The sequence below is a fragment of the Panthera onca genome, chromosome C2, assembly GCF_046562875.1.
Source record: "Panthera onca isolate mPanOnc1 chromosome C2, mPanOnc1 haplotype 2, whole genome shotgun sequence".
NCBI classification, from domain to species: Eukaryota; Metazoa; Chordata; class Mammalia; order Carnivora; family Felidae; genus Panthera; species Panthera onca.
Genome location: NC_138347.1, coordinates 79,290,918 through 79,308,432, shown reverse-complemented (window position 1 = coordinate 79,308,432; position 17,515 = coordinate 79,290,918). Strand labels below are relative to the sequence as shown.

Genomic DNA, 17,515 nt, shown 5'->3' with positions numbered 1-17,515 from the left:
TGTTTGTAGGTCTGATTCAGCACTCATCAAGGCATCACCTTGCCCATGGCAGTAAAAGCTGTGGCCTTGTAGTGCTGCCTCTTCCGCTTTACCTTCTGTTCCCTTCTGCAGCCCCACACTGCTTCAGCCATCTTCTATATGGCACCATTATTTTAAATGAATGGTATCCCATTTTGGTATTTGTTTCCAGTATTCCCGAGGCTGTCCAGAGTTTACTGATGACCAGGCACCAAGAAAATTTCCGCTCGAGGTGGTTCTGGCACTGGAGGTTTATTTTTTTCCCTCTTTTACTGTTGGCCAGTTTGGGCCAGCACGTTGCTAAGTTGTGTTGATTCCTTAGCACTTGTAACCAAGCTAAGATGTTCATGTCAAAAAACATTTTTTTTCTTTCTCTCTGAAAAGGTCTTCCCTCTTTTCTGTAATGCTTCACGATAGGAAAAGAGTGTTTGCTTGATTCCAATTCTGGCATATGAAGTGTTTGCTACAAAATGTTTTTTATCACTATGTTGTCTTGTCAAAGTACTATTGTCATTGTCATTTTCAGCTTAATAGCAGGAATGTTCTATTTGTACCAAGAATATTTCATATTTTAAGTAAATTCAGCAAGGGAAATTTCAAATGTAAAACAAACAAACACAGATAGTGAAGACACTAATTAGTTTTATATTTCTCAAAACCCTAAAGTTCAAATCGCTTTTAGCTTCCAGTGCATCGTGCTGTGACGTGACACAACCATTTATAGGTAAAAGATAATGCCTAACTCAGAGTATTGTTGCCTTGTGACTGCTCAAGCCTCTTCTTGGAGGAAGGGAGTAGTTCTGTTTGCCAAAGCGGCCTCTAGGTTTTGGGTGGTAACTGAAGTGCTTTGATTTAATGCTTCTTCTCTAGTTTCAGCAGTTACAACAAAACCAGCCCCCATCTCAGCCACCCCAAAGGAGACTGGCCTTGGCCATATGAGAACTCAGAGACTCCTGCCCTGAAACCCAACACCCTGTGGGAAATGACAACCACAAATGAAACTGTGAGCTAGATACAGACCATCTTTCTAGTACCGAGGTGATAGCAAAATCCCTGCATTCCTCTGTCAGGCATCCAGAATTATTGGTTCTCAATAGTTACGGAGGCTTTCACTGTATCAGGCCTTGTCATGAGCCACAGAAGAAATGAAATGGGGTCTCAGACAGAGATAGAGAGATGCATCAACTATGATTCCTGTCCTCATGGGGCTCATAATCAAGGAACAGAGACAGGTATGTAGGTAGCTACTTCCAAATTTCTAAACTAATTATAATAAACAGGATACCACTGAAGCACCAAAGAGGCTTTGATGAATTCTTCCTGAAGGAATTTGTCTCAGCCACAGGTAATCATTAATAATTCGGCATCCACCTTGTCCTTTTCCTGTATCTCTGTTTGATACTTATAGCTCTATCTATCTATCTATCTATCTATCTATCTGTGAGTTCCCACAGAGTGATATGTTTCAGATTATGAAATATTCTTCACTTGATAATGCAGTCTGATACTTTGTATCCATCCATCTATTTATCCATCCATCTCTCCAGCCATCCATCCATTCATTCTACAGAAGTCCATGCCCTATATGGGACAGATATTTTGCTATATCCTAAAGGAGATACATAATTCAGTTAGACAGTAACATGTAATTTAGTAATGGAGACAAAAACCACTGAGAAAATGTTATAGATCCATAAAAGAGATAAAAAAAACATGGAGAGTTTCTTAAAAATGATGTCATTATAATTATATAATGATTATAGGCAGTCCCTGCTGATCATGGTGTCTGTGAGCCAGAATCATGTTTTCTCATCATCTATTCCGTGCGTGTTCATTGTGCATTCATTCCATGTCAGACACTGTACCAGCATAAAGTGGGGACATAGAGTCTTCTGATATCTTGACACATTGCTTCTAACCCTGAATGCGTCTCATTGGGATTGGACCTCTGCTGCTGCCCATCATAGCCAAGGGGTGTACATATTGGCTCCACTGTGTATCTTTCCTTTTACTTTCTGTTCTTGTGGTTGTGTTTCAGTGGACATTTGTCAAGTGCTGTGAGAAGGTGGATATCTAAGAGTCAGGATGCATCGCGTTTTCACAAGTGTTAAGCACTTAGTTGAAACTTAGGATTGGCCATTGAAGGAATAGGGCATTTGATGCATAGTATTTAACATTTTGTAAATGACTTGGAACTGTTGGAAAGAGTAGAAAAGGGGATTCAGGTTATATATCTAGGACAGAGGTCAGCAAACTAGGGCCCATGGGCCAATTCCAGTCCACTACCTGTATTTATAAGTAAAGTTTACTGGAACTCAGTCATGGCCAGTTTGTTTGTGTTGTCTGTAGCCGATTTCTCTACACAGCAGAGTTGAGTGGTTCCGACAGAGACCAAATGTCTCACAAACCCTACAGTATTTACTATCTGTCTCTCTACAGAAGAAGTTTGCCAATCTAGGAAAACTTGTGAATCTCTGAAAGAGAACAAAGGAAAAACATTCTAGTGTCCCTAATCATATTTTTCAACTTATAAAACATGAATCCATAAAACTTAGGACAATTAAAAAAAAACCATGGGCTAAGAGATGATGGACAAGAAATCCATAGAATATAACACCACCCCCTTATTCAACCAACTTGTTCTAAGGATGTTGTATGTTTCAGGAATTTCTCCCAGATGCTGGATATTCAGACAAATACAACACAATCTGAGCTCCCAGTCTGTTAGCAGAGACGGACATGCAAATCAGCAAATGCTTCTCCCAGTGATAAATGCTATACAGGAAATAGAATAAAGAGGCAGAGAGTAGGAGCAGCCTGCCTTCTTAGAAATTTGGGAAAGATATCACGGGGTTGTTGAAATTTAACCTGCATCCAAAAGGATGAGCCTTGATAGATGAGCAAGAGTAGAAACAAATGATTTATTTTTAGAAGCTTCAACTCTACCTTGAAATGATTTGGTGGGCTAGTAACTACACTCTAGTGTACGAAATAGTATCTCATTCATAATCTCTTTGGTCTATACAATGAAGGTCCTATATAATAATTTTCTACATTCTATCAGGAACTAAGGCTTGATCAGGATGGTTGAGTTGGGTTCCATTGCTTGTAAACAGTAAAACTGACCTGACCCTACTTCTGACTCCAAAGCCACAGGACTGTCTCCCTGAGTCAAACTTCCCTGACCTAAGTCTACAAATACTCCTTGGAACTTGTAATTGGTCTGAAATACAGGAGAAAAGGGCCTTTGATTTCGCCTGCACTAAAGTAACCTGCTATTTCAGATGTCACCAAGAAATGTTTTTGCACCTGACATTATTGTACATGCTGCTAGCTAAAGTAATAGTGGCCTGGACTGCATATGGGAACCCTCATTAGATGGTCACAAACCTCTCTTTTACTCCCACTTTTCCCTGGACACTTCTCCGTGTTCTCCTTTCCCTTCTTTGTCATGGGTACCAGATCATAGACCTTCTACACCATTGTGCTCCCTCATCACGCAGTTCCCTCCTTCAATAACAGACTTATGGATGGGGAAGGGGCATCGTTTCCAATACCAACACCCCCAGGTGTGTGAGAGAAGAGGGAAGGCCTTACATTTACCATTCACCAAATCCCATTATTCACAATGCTGGTTCAATGGTCCTCTGTCTTTAGGCTCACTCCTTTCACCGGGTACTGTTCCAGATGCCTCTTCTACATTGCTGCATTCAGCCATCCCTCCAGATCCCTGGCTCCAGATATCCAAGGTCTTCACCTCCCAAATCCTCTCTTTCCTTCTTTGTCCTCTGTCTTGGGCCATGGAAACCTCTAACACTGTGTTGGAAACATCTCGTTTCCCACTGCCTCACCACAGCAAGAGGAGGAACATATTCTACTACAAATTCTTACCCCGGCAAGAGTGGTCTCAAAAGAGATGAGTTAGAGCTTTCAGTGCATTTTTCCTTAACCAGGAGTAAGAAAGCAAGGAGGGTAAGAGATGGGCTCTGGAATCCGTTGGCAGGATTCCAGTCTTCATTTACTAGCCCTGGACCTTGACCACCTCTCATCTCTCCAGCCCAGGACTCTTCTAAGGATTAAATGATCACATATTAAGTTCTTTGAAAAGTTCCTGGCTGTGCAAGTTTCAGTTACCATTATTGTTGTTGGTTGTGTTAATATCACATTTTTTTTTCTTGTACTTGAACTTTGCATACCATGTGTCTATTTTGGGTTCAGTAAAATATGGTTAACATAATCACAGGCTTAATAGAATTTTGAGTTAGTCTTGGAACCTCACATCCAATTATCGCACTGTTTTTATGAGAAAATAAGTTCCTGGGTTCCAAGCAGATGGTTACAAAGGAACCCTGGGACTGAAGGCACTCACCCCTAAGAGGTGGCCCAGCCTGAAAAAGGAACTTGGTGGTTAAAGATCACTGAAAACCTGCAAAAAATATTTGTACTAACTGTACAGTACCTTTGAATTTGCATTAATAAGTATATCTAACGCACCAGCCATGATGCAGCCAGTCAGGGTCATGTATATAGTCCTCAATCATTTGGTTTATGGAATAAATTTATTTACCATGTTAGTGTTTGTTTCTCTGCATTTTGACTTTCTGTGTTTTATCATTTATTAATTAAGAAATGGCAGTAGTTGGCTGGCATCTGCATGTGAATCTTAGATGGAAAACTGACACATCTTTAGGTGGTTGTGCCCTCAGGGTAGGGAATATTAGGAGAGTGACATTTCTGATAGAGGAAATAATATGAGTAAACCTAGGGAGGTAGGAACTCTGGAAATTAAATGCTTGTGCTTATTTGTGCCTTAAAAACAGCACATGTTATCTTACTTCAAGATCCCCACATACTTGGGGCAAAAGTCAACAAAACCCTTACGATGCAGACAGTCAAACTCCTTCTCTCTGAATTGTGTGTGTGCACACAGACGCGAACATGTACACACACAGACTCCCCATGTTTCCACAAATCAGTGACAATATGACATGAAACAATTTTCCACAATTTTATGCAAATAACTACATGCTTAAGCACTGCACTTAGCAAAATGATGAGGTCCATCGATATCTCAGTCCTGCTGAGTGCCTGCGTGGTCCCCAATAGCTGAGCCAGTCCTTTCCTTGGACAAGGATAGGAGATTCTGCATTTGCAAGAACAAGTTCCTCTCCACAAATAAAATTCCAGAGGCCTCTAACCTGCTGTACTTTTAGTCAGGAATTAGGAAGAGAACTTTAACTTGTTAATACCAGCAGGGAGGAAACCATCCTAATCATACTCAGAGGGCAGACCAGTAGAATAGTCTCAGCCCAGGAGTTTCACGCGGTAGGGCCAGCATCTTGTAGAAGGGGAAAATTGCCCTAGGGTTGGGTGGACAGAGATAGATAGTTTAATAGGGGAAGAAAAGCTTATATGTAGAAAATAAAATGATAGAAATTATTAATCAGATAAAGCATGTGTATTATTGGGAAGCCAACTATGAACAGAAGATGCAAAATAAATCTTTCTTAGATTTTCGTTTTGCAATGAAGGGCATGTTATACTATTGTTCCTGTAGCCTCAATGGGTACATCTGCAGGATCCAGTCCCCAAATATTGGTGTGGGTCTAAAATATGTCACTGTTCCTCTTTTACCTACAAGGTAAGAAGGTGCCCAGAAGAGAAGGTCCAATACCTAGCAGCACCTAGAAGAGCCCAGAGCTTGGCTGCCAGTAAGCACTATCAGGTCACGTTGAGGGAAGAGACATCAGAAACGACTGAATCACTCAATTTTACAACTGAAACTGTTTTACCCTGTATGTGAAAATCACTGGAATTTAGGTACAAACTTAAAAAAAAAAGATAGAAAGAAAAGGGTACCATAGTTCTGCCCAGCTTCAAGGGAGAAATAACATTTAAGGTGGGTTTTAGAAAATGAGTAAGACAAAATTGACAAAATTAGGAATATTGCATAATAAGCATCACAGTATAATAGTGATGGGTGGAAGGCGCATGGACGAAACATGGATTACCTCCCTGACAGGAAAACCAAAATACAGCTATCTGGAAGACGTTCCCGTTGCTTTTGAAAGCGGTGATATTGCTGTGTCCTGGAGAGGCTAGAAGATTGCAGTGGGGATTCAGTCCTCAAATGAAGCAGATCTTGGGGGTTCAATAGATCACTCGTCACCACTTTGGCTATTTCCAACGTTGAGCTTCAAACTTTAGCGGTTCAAATGAGATGTTCTCAAAGGACAGAGAAAGATCCAAGTAGAGATGAGACAGAATTGGCCCATCTACAAGTTTATTTGAGTTAGATAATCCTGACGTTGCTCTGAACTTTTCAGGCAAAACCTACCGTATTGCAGCTTTTAACTGTGACTTTGGATAAACATCGGCCTGTGATGTTGGTGTTTCCTTGCACAAATAGCAAGCAGTGAAAAATCTCACATGTAGAAAACACTCCGATTTGAAGAAGGGGGCCCATGCCAAGGAGTACCCAGGCACTGCCAGGCCTCCAAGTGAGGGTCCTGAAAGACAAACCTGAGTTCTCCTTCCACTTGCAATGCCTGCAAATATTGGCTGCTTTAATGCTCACAGCCTGTGACAGCTCCTTGGTTTCGTTTCTAGAAGCTGATCTTCAAAAGCCGTGAAGCAATAGCAAACTGTTTGAGATCCCAAATCAAAGAACAGATTGTGTAGACTCAAAAAAAAGCAAACAAACAATTACATTGAAAAACAAAGTGTTGGGGAAAAACAGCGACAACCTTTTTGCTCACCTGCCAAGGCCTTGCGGCTAAGCTTCTGTTTTTGTCAAATTATAGCAAATGACATCAGACTGTGTCCCACTGACAGGTGAACTATTTCTAGTAGTTGAACCTGGAGGGGTGTCAGAGCCCTCACTTTTAACGTGACTTTCCCACTGGCTAGAGTTACGAGATTGAGCAAATCAGCTCATTTTCTCCATTTGGGATGAGGGTGCCATGAATGCTCACCGCTTGATGCAGTAATGGTGAATAATAATGAACATTGGGGTCAGATAATCACTGGGAGAACGCCCCTGGGGGTTCACAAAAGACCTGTGAAATATGCGAAAGAACTGAGGATTGGAGAAGAGACTTTGTCAAGATTACCTGTCCATTGAGCGCCTGGGTGGCTCAGTTGGTTAAACGTCCAACTTCAGCTCAGGATATGATGTCACAGCTCATATGTTCGAGCCCCACATTGGGCTGTCTGCTGTCATTACAGAGCCCTCTCCGGATCCCTGTCCTCCCCGCCTCTCTTCCCCTCCCCTACTCACACCCTCTCTCTCTTTGTCAAAAATAAGTAAATATTAAGGAAAAATCACAGGACCAGTAAAATACAAAAAATTCAAGCCCAGGCTTTCCAATATCACATCACTTGTTCTTTCTCCTACACAATCCCGCTTCTCGCTAACCACCCATTCAATAGCTCTTGAAAAGGAGATTCTGTTACCTCCTTTGAAAATAATACCAGGTCCCTACTTTCTCACAGGGCTTACCAAATCTAGTCCATGTTGGCCCATCTCCCTGGGTTATTTTGCAAGTTTTCAGGTATTCTGTTCATTGCCTAATTGTTGGAGGGGTTTAGGTTGTCTCAGGATATCCTATCTGAATTCAGTTTTGTTCTCTTCTTTCCTTCCCAGTGTGCCCATTCTCCCTAATGCTGGAGTGATATTTTAGCTTCCCAGACCTGTCAAGGAATGTATATATCCCAAAACGGAGAGAATGAGACAATTACAATAGTTGTTTTACTTTGATCTCAGTAAGAAACTATATAAAAAGACAAAGAATTCGGTGCGGCTATCATTATAGCCTTAACTTCAAAAATTTTTGCCCTTATGTTATTTGCAACACTTGGCCTTCTTCAAAATTTTAAATCATTGATCATAAGCTGGTGTAAATTTAGCTTTACTACTACTTACATTTTATATGCTTTTTCATTTTGCTTTAGTCACTTTGCTACTCATTAATTTAGCTGTGAACAGCTTCCCACGACTATGGAATCAATTATGTACTCCAGATCTTGATATCTGTCGATTTTTTTTTTTTACCTCTCCAATCTTTTTTCCCAATATTCCTTCATTCTCCCCACAGTAACCCAAACAAAAAGCTGGTCTCTGCATATGAACACATTTCACCCATTCCTCTGCTTTTAATCAAATTGTCCCTCTGTGAAGATCTTTTTTAATCTAGGTTGACTATGCTCAAAGATACTACCTCTTTGATACCTTCACAGATTCCTCCAGATAGAAGTAATAATTCTCCCACTGCATAATCCAATATATTATTGAACTGTGCCTCTCTTATAGAGTCCTATGAGAGTGTATTCTGTAAACAGAACAGTGGCATATAGAAATATATAATAACGCAGCTTCCATGAGTCCAATCTTAATACCCTTACTAAATTTTGATCACTTTGACCTCCTCAGATATGTTAGTCAACACAGTGGCAATGATGATGAATGAGCAACTAGTGTTCTGGTCATTTAATCATACAGATGAATGTTCCATATTTCTCGAGTTTGTGTGTTTGTTTTTTTTTTTTTTTTTATCAAAGTAAGACATACGTGTGGCTTAACAAATCTAATAGGATTAGTGGGTATAAACAAACAGCATCCCTTTTCTGCCCACCCATCTCTACCCCCTCCAGTCCTACTCTTAGCTGCTTATCCCTGGCATCTTTCATAAAGGCTTGCTATCTGTGGATTCATGAATTATAGACATGCTCTGTGGATTAACAATACAAGATATATATATATGGATAGGTCATGCATAGGAGTGTTTGACTTTGTAGAGTCTCCTCCCTTTGAGGGGCATTTGCCCTTCTCCCTCCATTGTCAGGAAACTATGCCAGTCAGATCGTCTCTTGCCAGCCTTCATTATTGGCCTGCTGACCTGGTGTTTTAGGTTGATTAAAGTTTGCCTGAGCCAAAAGAGTTACTTGATGATCCTCTAGGGCCTCATTTCCATACGACACTTAGGCTTGGAAAGTATAAGAATGGATTCAGTGAAATGATGATGGAACACCTTGGAAATTTTTGATGTCCTTTCAAGAAGTACAAGGCACTCTTAGTGAGCACAGAGCTGACAGCCTGCCCTGTATCTCAATGTTGCTAACAAATGTCGTCTAGATACTTCATAAAGATAGCAAATAATATTTCTTTAGCATTAGATTGGTTCTATATGATGTATTTCTCTGCCTCCCAGAGATGTAATGACTATTGTATAGAGGGGGCTGGAATAGGATACAGTGGGTAGAATGTTAGTGAAGTCTGGAGACCTGGACTCAGTTGCTTTTTAGCAAGGCAGTCTTCACACATTCCATCTTCTTTCAGTGCCTCAGTTTTTGCACCTATAAATAGGATTACTAATCCTTGCACTGGAATCATTTTCCTTTAACATTCAAGTGAGCTAGAGTATTTGATTATCCATGGAGCTCACGAGATGCAAACAAAGGAATGAATCTAGGATGACCTTGAATATATTCTTTTCCCATTCATCTATCCATTTAGTCAGCAAATGTTTCCTCAGTTGTTTTCCAGAGTACAGTTTATACTAAACAAGTCTGGTAGGCAAGCAGACAAGTTGGTAGCTTGGAGTAGGCCCCATTGGAGCCTAGAAGTGCAGCCATTGTCTTACTCCTCACTGCCCCAAGATTGCTTCAGACCCTCACTCCCTCTCACAGATTGGCAAGGGTTCTCGCCATCACGCTTCTTGCACGGAACCCATTGCGCAGGTAAACGTTTGATTTGTTTATTCGATGTTAACTTTACAATATTGGTTCCACTTGTGGGTTGGATCATACACACATACATACCTCACAATAGACACAACACACACAATACATACAATTTGAGAGGTGAAAAATGTTTTGCAATCCATTTGACCTTTGTCTTTAATCCTTATTGTTCTTAATCCATTTCCGTTCCTTCTTCTTTTCCCCTTCAAGTGGATTTCACTTTGTATATAATAGAAACGAGAATCCTGAGCTACATTGGTTGGGTCTTTTCAGGCATAAGGATGTGAAAATACATAGAAGTGGAATGGCACGCGGCACGACTCACATGTTTGTGCGTGTGTTTTACATTATCAACTTTTGCCTTACTTTTGCCTCTGTCCTCAGGATGTGTGAAAATCCCTGGGAGAGCACCAAGCACAGGATTGTCACTCCCCTAGCCCAGCTTTGTGCAAAACAATGAATGCAGCAGCATGAGTGTCCTCTTTTTGGTCATGCAAACAGAAAACATAAGGTCTCTGGAGCCAATTCTTTACAAAAGCTGCTTCAGGGCACCCCAATTCAGAACCATTCAATAACATGTGCATGCTGTAAAGTGGGTGGCACATTTGTGTATCCATTAGCTCATTCTCATCCTCACAAAACTCCTTGATAGGTAGTTATTCAGTCCCATTTTACAGGGGTGGAGATTGATTGTTTGGGGGATTAACAATTAGTACAGATGAGAACCAGGAGTCTTAAAACCCTCTTTCCTTTACCTGTTATAAGCTATAATACTAAGCATCATAAGACTTTTTGTCCTTACCAGTGTGAAGTGGGTTTCCAAAGGTGTGTGTGTGTGTGTGTGTGTGTGTGTGTGTGTGTGTTGAGTAGACTTTCGTTTTCAGAGCAGTTTTAGGCTCATAGCAAAACTGAGCAGAAAGTTTTTCAGAGAGTTCCCATATATCCCCTACCTAAACACACACACACACACACACACACACACACACACACACACACCTTCCCCTAATGTCAACATCTCAGCCCCAGGGTGGTGCAGTTGTTACAGCTGATGAACCCACACTGACTCATCATAATCACCTGAGTCCACAGTTTACACTGGGGCTCACTCCTGGAGTTGTGCTTTCTCTGCATTTGGACCAAATGTGTAATGGCCTGTATCCACCATTATAGTATCATACAGAATACTTTTACTGCTAAAAATCCTCTGTCCTTCACCTGTTCATCCCTTCCTTCCCCCAACCTCTGGCAACCACTTATGTTTTTACTATCTCTATAGTTTTGCCTTTTCCAGAACGTGAAATAATTGGAATGGCACACCATGTAGCCATTTCAGGTTGACTTCTTTACACTTTGCAATATGCAGTGAAAGTTTTGACACGTCTTCTTATGGCTTGATAGCTTATTTCTTTTTAGCGCTAAAAATTATTCCATTGTCTGAGTGTACCACAGTTAATTTATCCACTCACTTATTCAAGGGCATCTTGTTTGTGTCCAGGTTTTGGCAATTATAAATAAAAGCTGCTGTAAACACCTACGTGCGGGGTTTTGTGTGGACATAATTTTTCAACTGATGAGGATAAATACCAAGGAGTGTGATCATCAGATCTTATGGTAAGAGTTTGTTTTGTAGGGAACTGACAAACTCTTTCAATGTGGTTGTTCCGTTTTGCATTTTTTCACAGAGGTAAATGAGAGTTTCTGTTGCTCCATATTCTGGACAGTATTTGGTGTCAGTGTTTTGGATTTTGACCATTCTGATAGATGTGTAGTATATCTCGTTGTTAGTTTAATTTTGCAATCCCCTAATAACATTAAATGTTTAGCATCATTCCATATGCTTATTTGCCGTCTGTATACCTCACCAAAGGAGGTTCAGATCTTTTCCACTTTTTAAAATCAGGTTGTCCATTTTCTTATTGTTGAGTTTTAAGAGTTCTTTATATATTTTGGACAACAGTCTTCTATCAGATGTGTCTTTTGCAAATATGTTTTCCCCATCTGCTGCTTGTCTTCTCATCTTCTTGTACTCTTGACAAAGATATGTTCTCTACCAGCCGTATTTGCTACGTGGATGAACACGCCCGGTCTATGGCATATCTTGCAATAGATTTAAAAGATTAACTTGAGAATGGCTGTTTTTTCTTAGAGAACTCAATATTCCTTTGTCTTTTCTTTTTGTAATAGAAAGCAGCCTTGGGGGGATACAAGAATATTCTGATGCCCAGTGAGTACTTGATCTTTATTTTTTTAACTCTTAAGTAAAACTTTTGACTATTCTCGCAATGTACTTGTACACACGTGCTGACATTTCAACACCTGCTATTAGTATAGCTACAGAGAGGAGAGAAAGGAAAAAGGAAGAGTCATTGGCTCAGCTCTCTACTTGTGTGAAACAATAACAGTGTTTAAATAATTTCTCTCAGTTAGGCAGACACGGTACTTGTTTATTTCTTTCTAAACTGTGAGCTCTCTGAGAGGAAAAGATTTATCTTGTAGAATCTAAGCATGCCCAGCAGGGAATAGGCATTTAAACAATGTTTCTTGAGTTAAAATGGCTAGCCTTACTTATTCTGAGGTGATATGGCGTCATTGGGCTTTTTCTCACCACCTCTATCTCAATGGGTTCGATTGGCACAAAAGCTTAGAGGAATTTGAGGGCGCCAGATGGATGGTGGGTACTATGCATTCTCTGAGTCTTAGTTCTTTCATTGCATGTACTTGGAAATCCTTCCTGCTGGCGAGGTTATGTAAGTGATCGAGGATTGATGGATGGATCAATTAATATTTGTTTCATTCATGTTTGTTTTTATTGTTTCAAAAAGCATAATAGAAAAACGCAGCTTAATGAGATAACACATAGAGAAGAAATACTTTGAAAATTGCACTCCCTATTTAGAGGTTAATATTATTGTAGCTGTTAATAATCGCAAACATCTTATTAAAAACTCAGTGCTTAACTACATAAAGAGCTTCTCATTGCCTGTCCCTACCCTCTTTCCTGTCCATCCCCCACAATGCAGGCACAAAAATCAAAGCTATTTAAGGATGTGTGAATCAGCATATTGCCTATATTTGATTTATTTTTTCACAATGCATACGTTCCCGAATTTCTCAAAGGCATGTGACTTCCAAGAATTCTTTAAATATGTAAATAATATTATAAAGCCCCTGATGAATTCCAGACACACTATTATTCTAGATGGCTGAGTGATGCAAAGAAAGGCTCACACTCCCTGCTGAATTACCCATTTCACATGTTACATTAATAAACATCAGTGAGCTTGTGAGAATCATGTGTTCTCTGAATTTAATGAACTTCTGAACCGAACGGAATGCGTCTAATTGACAAGGTATCATCAAACACAGTAGAAAATAGTACAAGTCCCTTGAAGAGACAAAGAGAAAGGAGAATCAAGAGGGAAGAAAAACAAAATCCCAGGAAGACTGTGGGAGGTGAGAATGAAGATGACCGGCCGTCATCTCTGTTGGAACGTGAAGCTGTGCAGTGATCAGCATGTGTGTGGATGGCCCCTTCTTGTGTAGTGGACAGGCATGTTAGATCCGGATGATTAAAGGACCCTGGTGTCTCTGGCTGTTAAGCTTTACATTTTCTTAATTGCAGTACACAAACTCAGAAGGGGTGGGGGAGTCTCACATAAAAGATAATCCACGGTAAAGATTTCAAGCTGTTAGGTAAATGAAATGTTTCCATGGGAGGCTCTTTTATTTTTATTTTTATTTTTTTTGCCTTTTAAATCTCTTTGCACCCAATCGATTAAAGACAAACTCTCTCAAGCAAGTTTTTGCTATTTTGTCCACGCTCTTTTGTGTTATTAAGTATCAAGCGTGTCACTGCTTAAAACTGAGGCAGGTAGGGTGACTGTTACCTTTGGCGTGGGTGCACATGACAAATATTAACCCATAGATTCAGAACACAATGCTGGGACACTGTTTTCTGATGCAATAAGAAAAGCTATCATGGGTGGAAAAAAGCAAAATATTGTCTTTCGTAGCTTCTGGGTGGTTTTTCCAAAACTGTAATTTGGACAAATGGTTTTGTAAGGTGTTGTAATGGAACTGGCTGTAGAATTTATACCATTAAATGTTACCTGCTATGCGCACTAAATCCATTACAAGCCACGGGTTGCCACATGCCGTGCTCAGACAGAGTGGCAGGGAACACGGATCAGCAGCGATTTGTTTTCAGGTACCAGCTTGCCTGTGAGCCTTTTCAGACCCTACAGCTACAAGTGAATGTACCCTCTCTGAATTCCTATGGCCCTTAATCATGCACCTTTAATGGAAGTTCTAATCTTCTGCTTCATATTAAAATTATTTGTATGTCTTAGCACCCTTTATAGATGTAAAGCTCTGTGAACATGCATTTGTTACTGACTCATTTTGGTATGCTGCTAAGTGCATAAAACCTGGAAGGCGTCCCATAACCTTGTTGGAATTAATGAACAAACAACTTCACACAAGGTGTTTCAAGTTGACCTGTTTCTTTGACTATCAAAAGACTTCTGCTTTTATTAAAACAACTGAAGTTTAAATTCTGTGTCTTCCAACGCTTTCATGTACTCAGTGGCTTCATCAAAACAATTTTTAAAATTTTACTTAGACTTGCCATCTGAGAAAGAGAGAGAGGAGAGAGAATGTGTGTGTAGATGTGTGTAAGAGATCCCATTGACCCATCAGTTCAGTCCTCTAGTTATGTGAAACAACAAAAACATTTACATAATTTTGAGACTGTCCATATCTTCTGCTTAGTGTTCTGTGTTAGTGATCTTTTTGATCAAGGATTGATTTTTCACGTGAAGGGTATATTAGGGTTTTCGAGAGAAAGAGAATGAATGGGATACGTGTGTGTGTGTATATGTATATGTATACATATATGTATACGTGTGTGTATATGTGTGTGTATATATATACATTTATATATATGTGTGTGTATATATATATATATATATATATATATATATATATATATCCAGATTTATCATAGGAATTGGCTCAAGAAGTTATGGAGGCTGAGAAGTCCCACAATCTGCCATCTGCAAGCCGGAGACCCAGGAAAGCTAGCTGATAGTATAATTTGGTCAGTTTCCAGAGGCTTGACATTCAAGGTAGAGGGTGGGGGTGGTTGGTGGGGAGGGCACTGGAGTTGTGAGTCCAGGTCTGAAGGCCTGAGAACCAGAAGCACTGATGCCAGAGGGCGGAAGATAGAAGTTGCAGCTCTTACAGAGAGCAGATTCACCCTCCCTCCACATTTTTGTTTCCATTCAAGCCCTCAATGGATTGGATGATGCCCATCCACACTGGTGAAAGCAGATCTCCTTTACTCTGTCTCCTGACTGAAATGCTAATGTCCTCTGGAGACACCTTCACAGACACACCCCAAAACAGAATTTTAGCAGCTGTCTGGGCATCCCTTAGCCCAGTCAAATTGACACATAGAATTAAATGTCACGGTAGGTGTAGAAGTATTACCAGGGATCAAGATTACGGAAAACTGGAGAGTTAATTAATGTATAGTGTGCTGTTTTTCAACTTGGGCTATTCCCAATTAGGGCAAGACACTCCCTCATCTTTTGGCAATGTTCAGTGCCTGGCAGGACATTAGCATGCCCAATCTCTACCCACTAAATTCCAGTGGCACCTCACCACACACACGCCCATTGTTATAACCAAAAACACCCCCCTGTGCACAAAGCCCCCTGAAGGGATGCCTCTCACCTCCACATCTTTTGCAAACCACTGTTTAGATTGGTGGTGCACTAAGCCTGTGTGTGGTAAGGGTTGTCTGAGGATCCTGTGCTATTTTTCTCTTTCTTCTGTCCCCTCTCAAGTTCAGTGCTGCTATATGCCCCGTTTGACCTGTAGAACTATCATTTCAGTGACATTGAATATACCTAGTAGTATTGTGGTAAAAGGTATGTGCTCCTTTTCTGTGCTAAAAATTGGTAATTTCTAGAAAATGTAAAATTTGCAGATTGCCTAAAGGGTAGGATTTTAGGACACAGGAAAGAAGGGTTCTGGTAAAACACTTTATTCCATCATACTTTCTATAATTTGTGTTTGAGTAGTTAGTGTCTTATTAGAAAATTGTAATTTCCTCTCTAAACATAGCTAGCATATTATTTTGTTTCTAAATACATTTTTAAAAATACATGTCTTGAGGCCAACGTACCTTTTCCTTTGTAACATGGATCAATTTTGTTGAAGAAGTAAATGGGAATTACAAAGTTTTCATTTAGTACATAATTTTATCTTAGCCTCTGCCTTATTCGGCAGGATCTTACCCATCCTGTAATTCTACAATTAGTGTCTTAGCAGAAATGCAGTCATTTATATTTACCCCTCTACGACTTTACCATTCGTATTTATGGTACGATAAAGTTGTTCAATCCCAGAATTTCAATTTTGCCAGACACTATCGAGTGCTGGCCAGTTCATTCGTAAGTGGGTGAATAAGATAAGTGCCCTGACTCCAGAAGCTTAGAAATTAAGCATCATAGTGTTAGTAACATTTCTGTAGTGTTAATACATATTTCTGTAGTGGTGTTTTATAACTGACAAAGCAAAATCACATACTTCTTTTGTATCCAGGAGACCCGAGAACACATTTTTATCATTTATTCACTTATGTCTTGACCGCTTTTTGATGCAGTGAGTCTCCGAAGTGTTTTATTATCAACCCATCCTTACAGGTGGGGAACTTGAAAGGTCAGAAAGATTCACAGCCTTGTCTGTGATCAAATGAGTTGACCTATATACCTTTCAACTTATATGCTTCATCAGAGCAATATGGCTTTCGTAGAAAGAATAGGGAACTATAAGTCAGGATGAGATCCTGCTTCAGGCACTCTCTGGATATGCAAACTTAGGTAAGGTGCTTAATTCTTAATACAGTTTTTTCTTATTTGGGAAGGAGGGCATACCTCACAGATCTCTTTAGAACAACAATTTTTCAGTAGGGAAGAGGCATATGTTTGAATGGCCTATGATTTATTCTACAGTCATTGAAAAAATATTTTTGAGTGCCTACTATCTATGTACCAGTCACACTTTTAGACACTGGAGATACAGTATTGAACATGATAATCTAATCTACCTGCCTTCTGGGCGCTTACATTCTGACTGTATTATGTTGCGGCCCCAGATTTTTGAAGGAAATAATACCTAATTCCTTGCCAAAATTCTAAGTCTTCACTCTCCTCTCTTCCAACCCACCCACCCATTTGAGACGTCTTTAAAGGAAGCCACTGTTTATCATGGCTGTGTGTTATCTCCCTCAGGTATGCCTGCCCTGTGAAAGTATTGGTAAAAGTTACCGTCTCAAGGTTTACTTAATATTTTGCTTCATGTACGTTATTTGTGAATGAACAAAATGAAAATTTTGTTCTGATTACAGAAGATGGTTTTAAAATCCATAAAAATCTCTGTGTCTCCCTCTCTCTCTGCCCCTCCCCTGTTCATGCTCTGTCTCTCTCTGTCTCAAAAATAAATAAACGTTAAAAAAAAAATTTAAAATCCATAAAAATCTCTTAAAATTGAAACTGAAGGTCAGCAAAACCGTTGCCTTCATTTTATCATACAGTGAATGAGGCCAGGGCACAAGAAGGGAAGGGTGTGAACCTTAAATGTTGTGGTAGGTGCTTTATTTGCAATGGACCCCTCCCACCCCCACAACCCCGCACAGTAGGTATTGGTAACCACATCTTCGGTATATGGAAACTGAGGCTCAGAGATGCTA

The 17,515-nt window shown here is 40.0% G+C and overlaps 1 protein-coding gene across 12 annotated transcripts in view; it reads left to right on the top strand.

Annotated features, from left to right (window-relative positions):
- The window catches only part of LPP (LIM domain containing preferred translocation partner in lipoma), a 676,388-nt gene that overhangs the window by 455,914 nt on the left and 202,959 nt on the right, over positions 1–17,515 (top strand). The gene's annotated exons all lie outside the window — the stretch shown is intronic.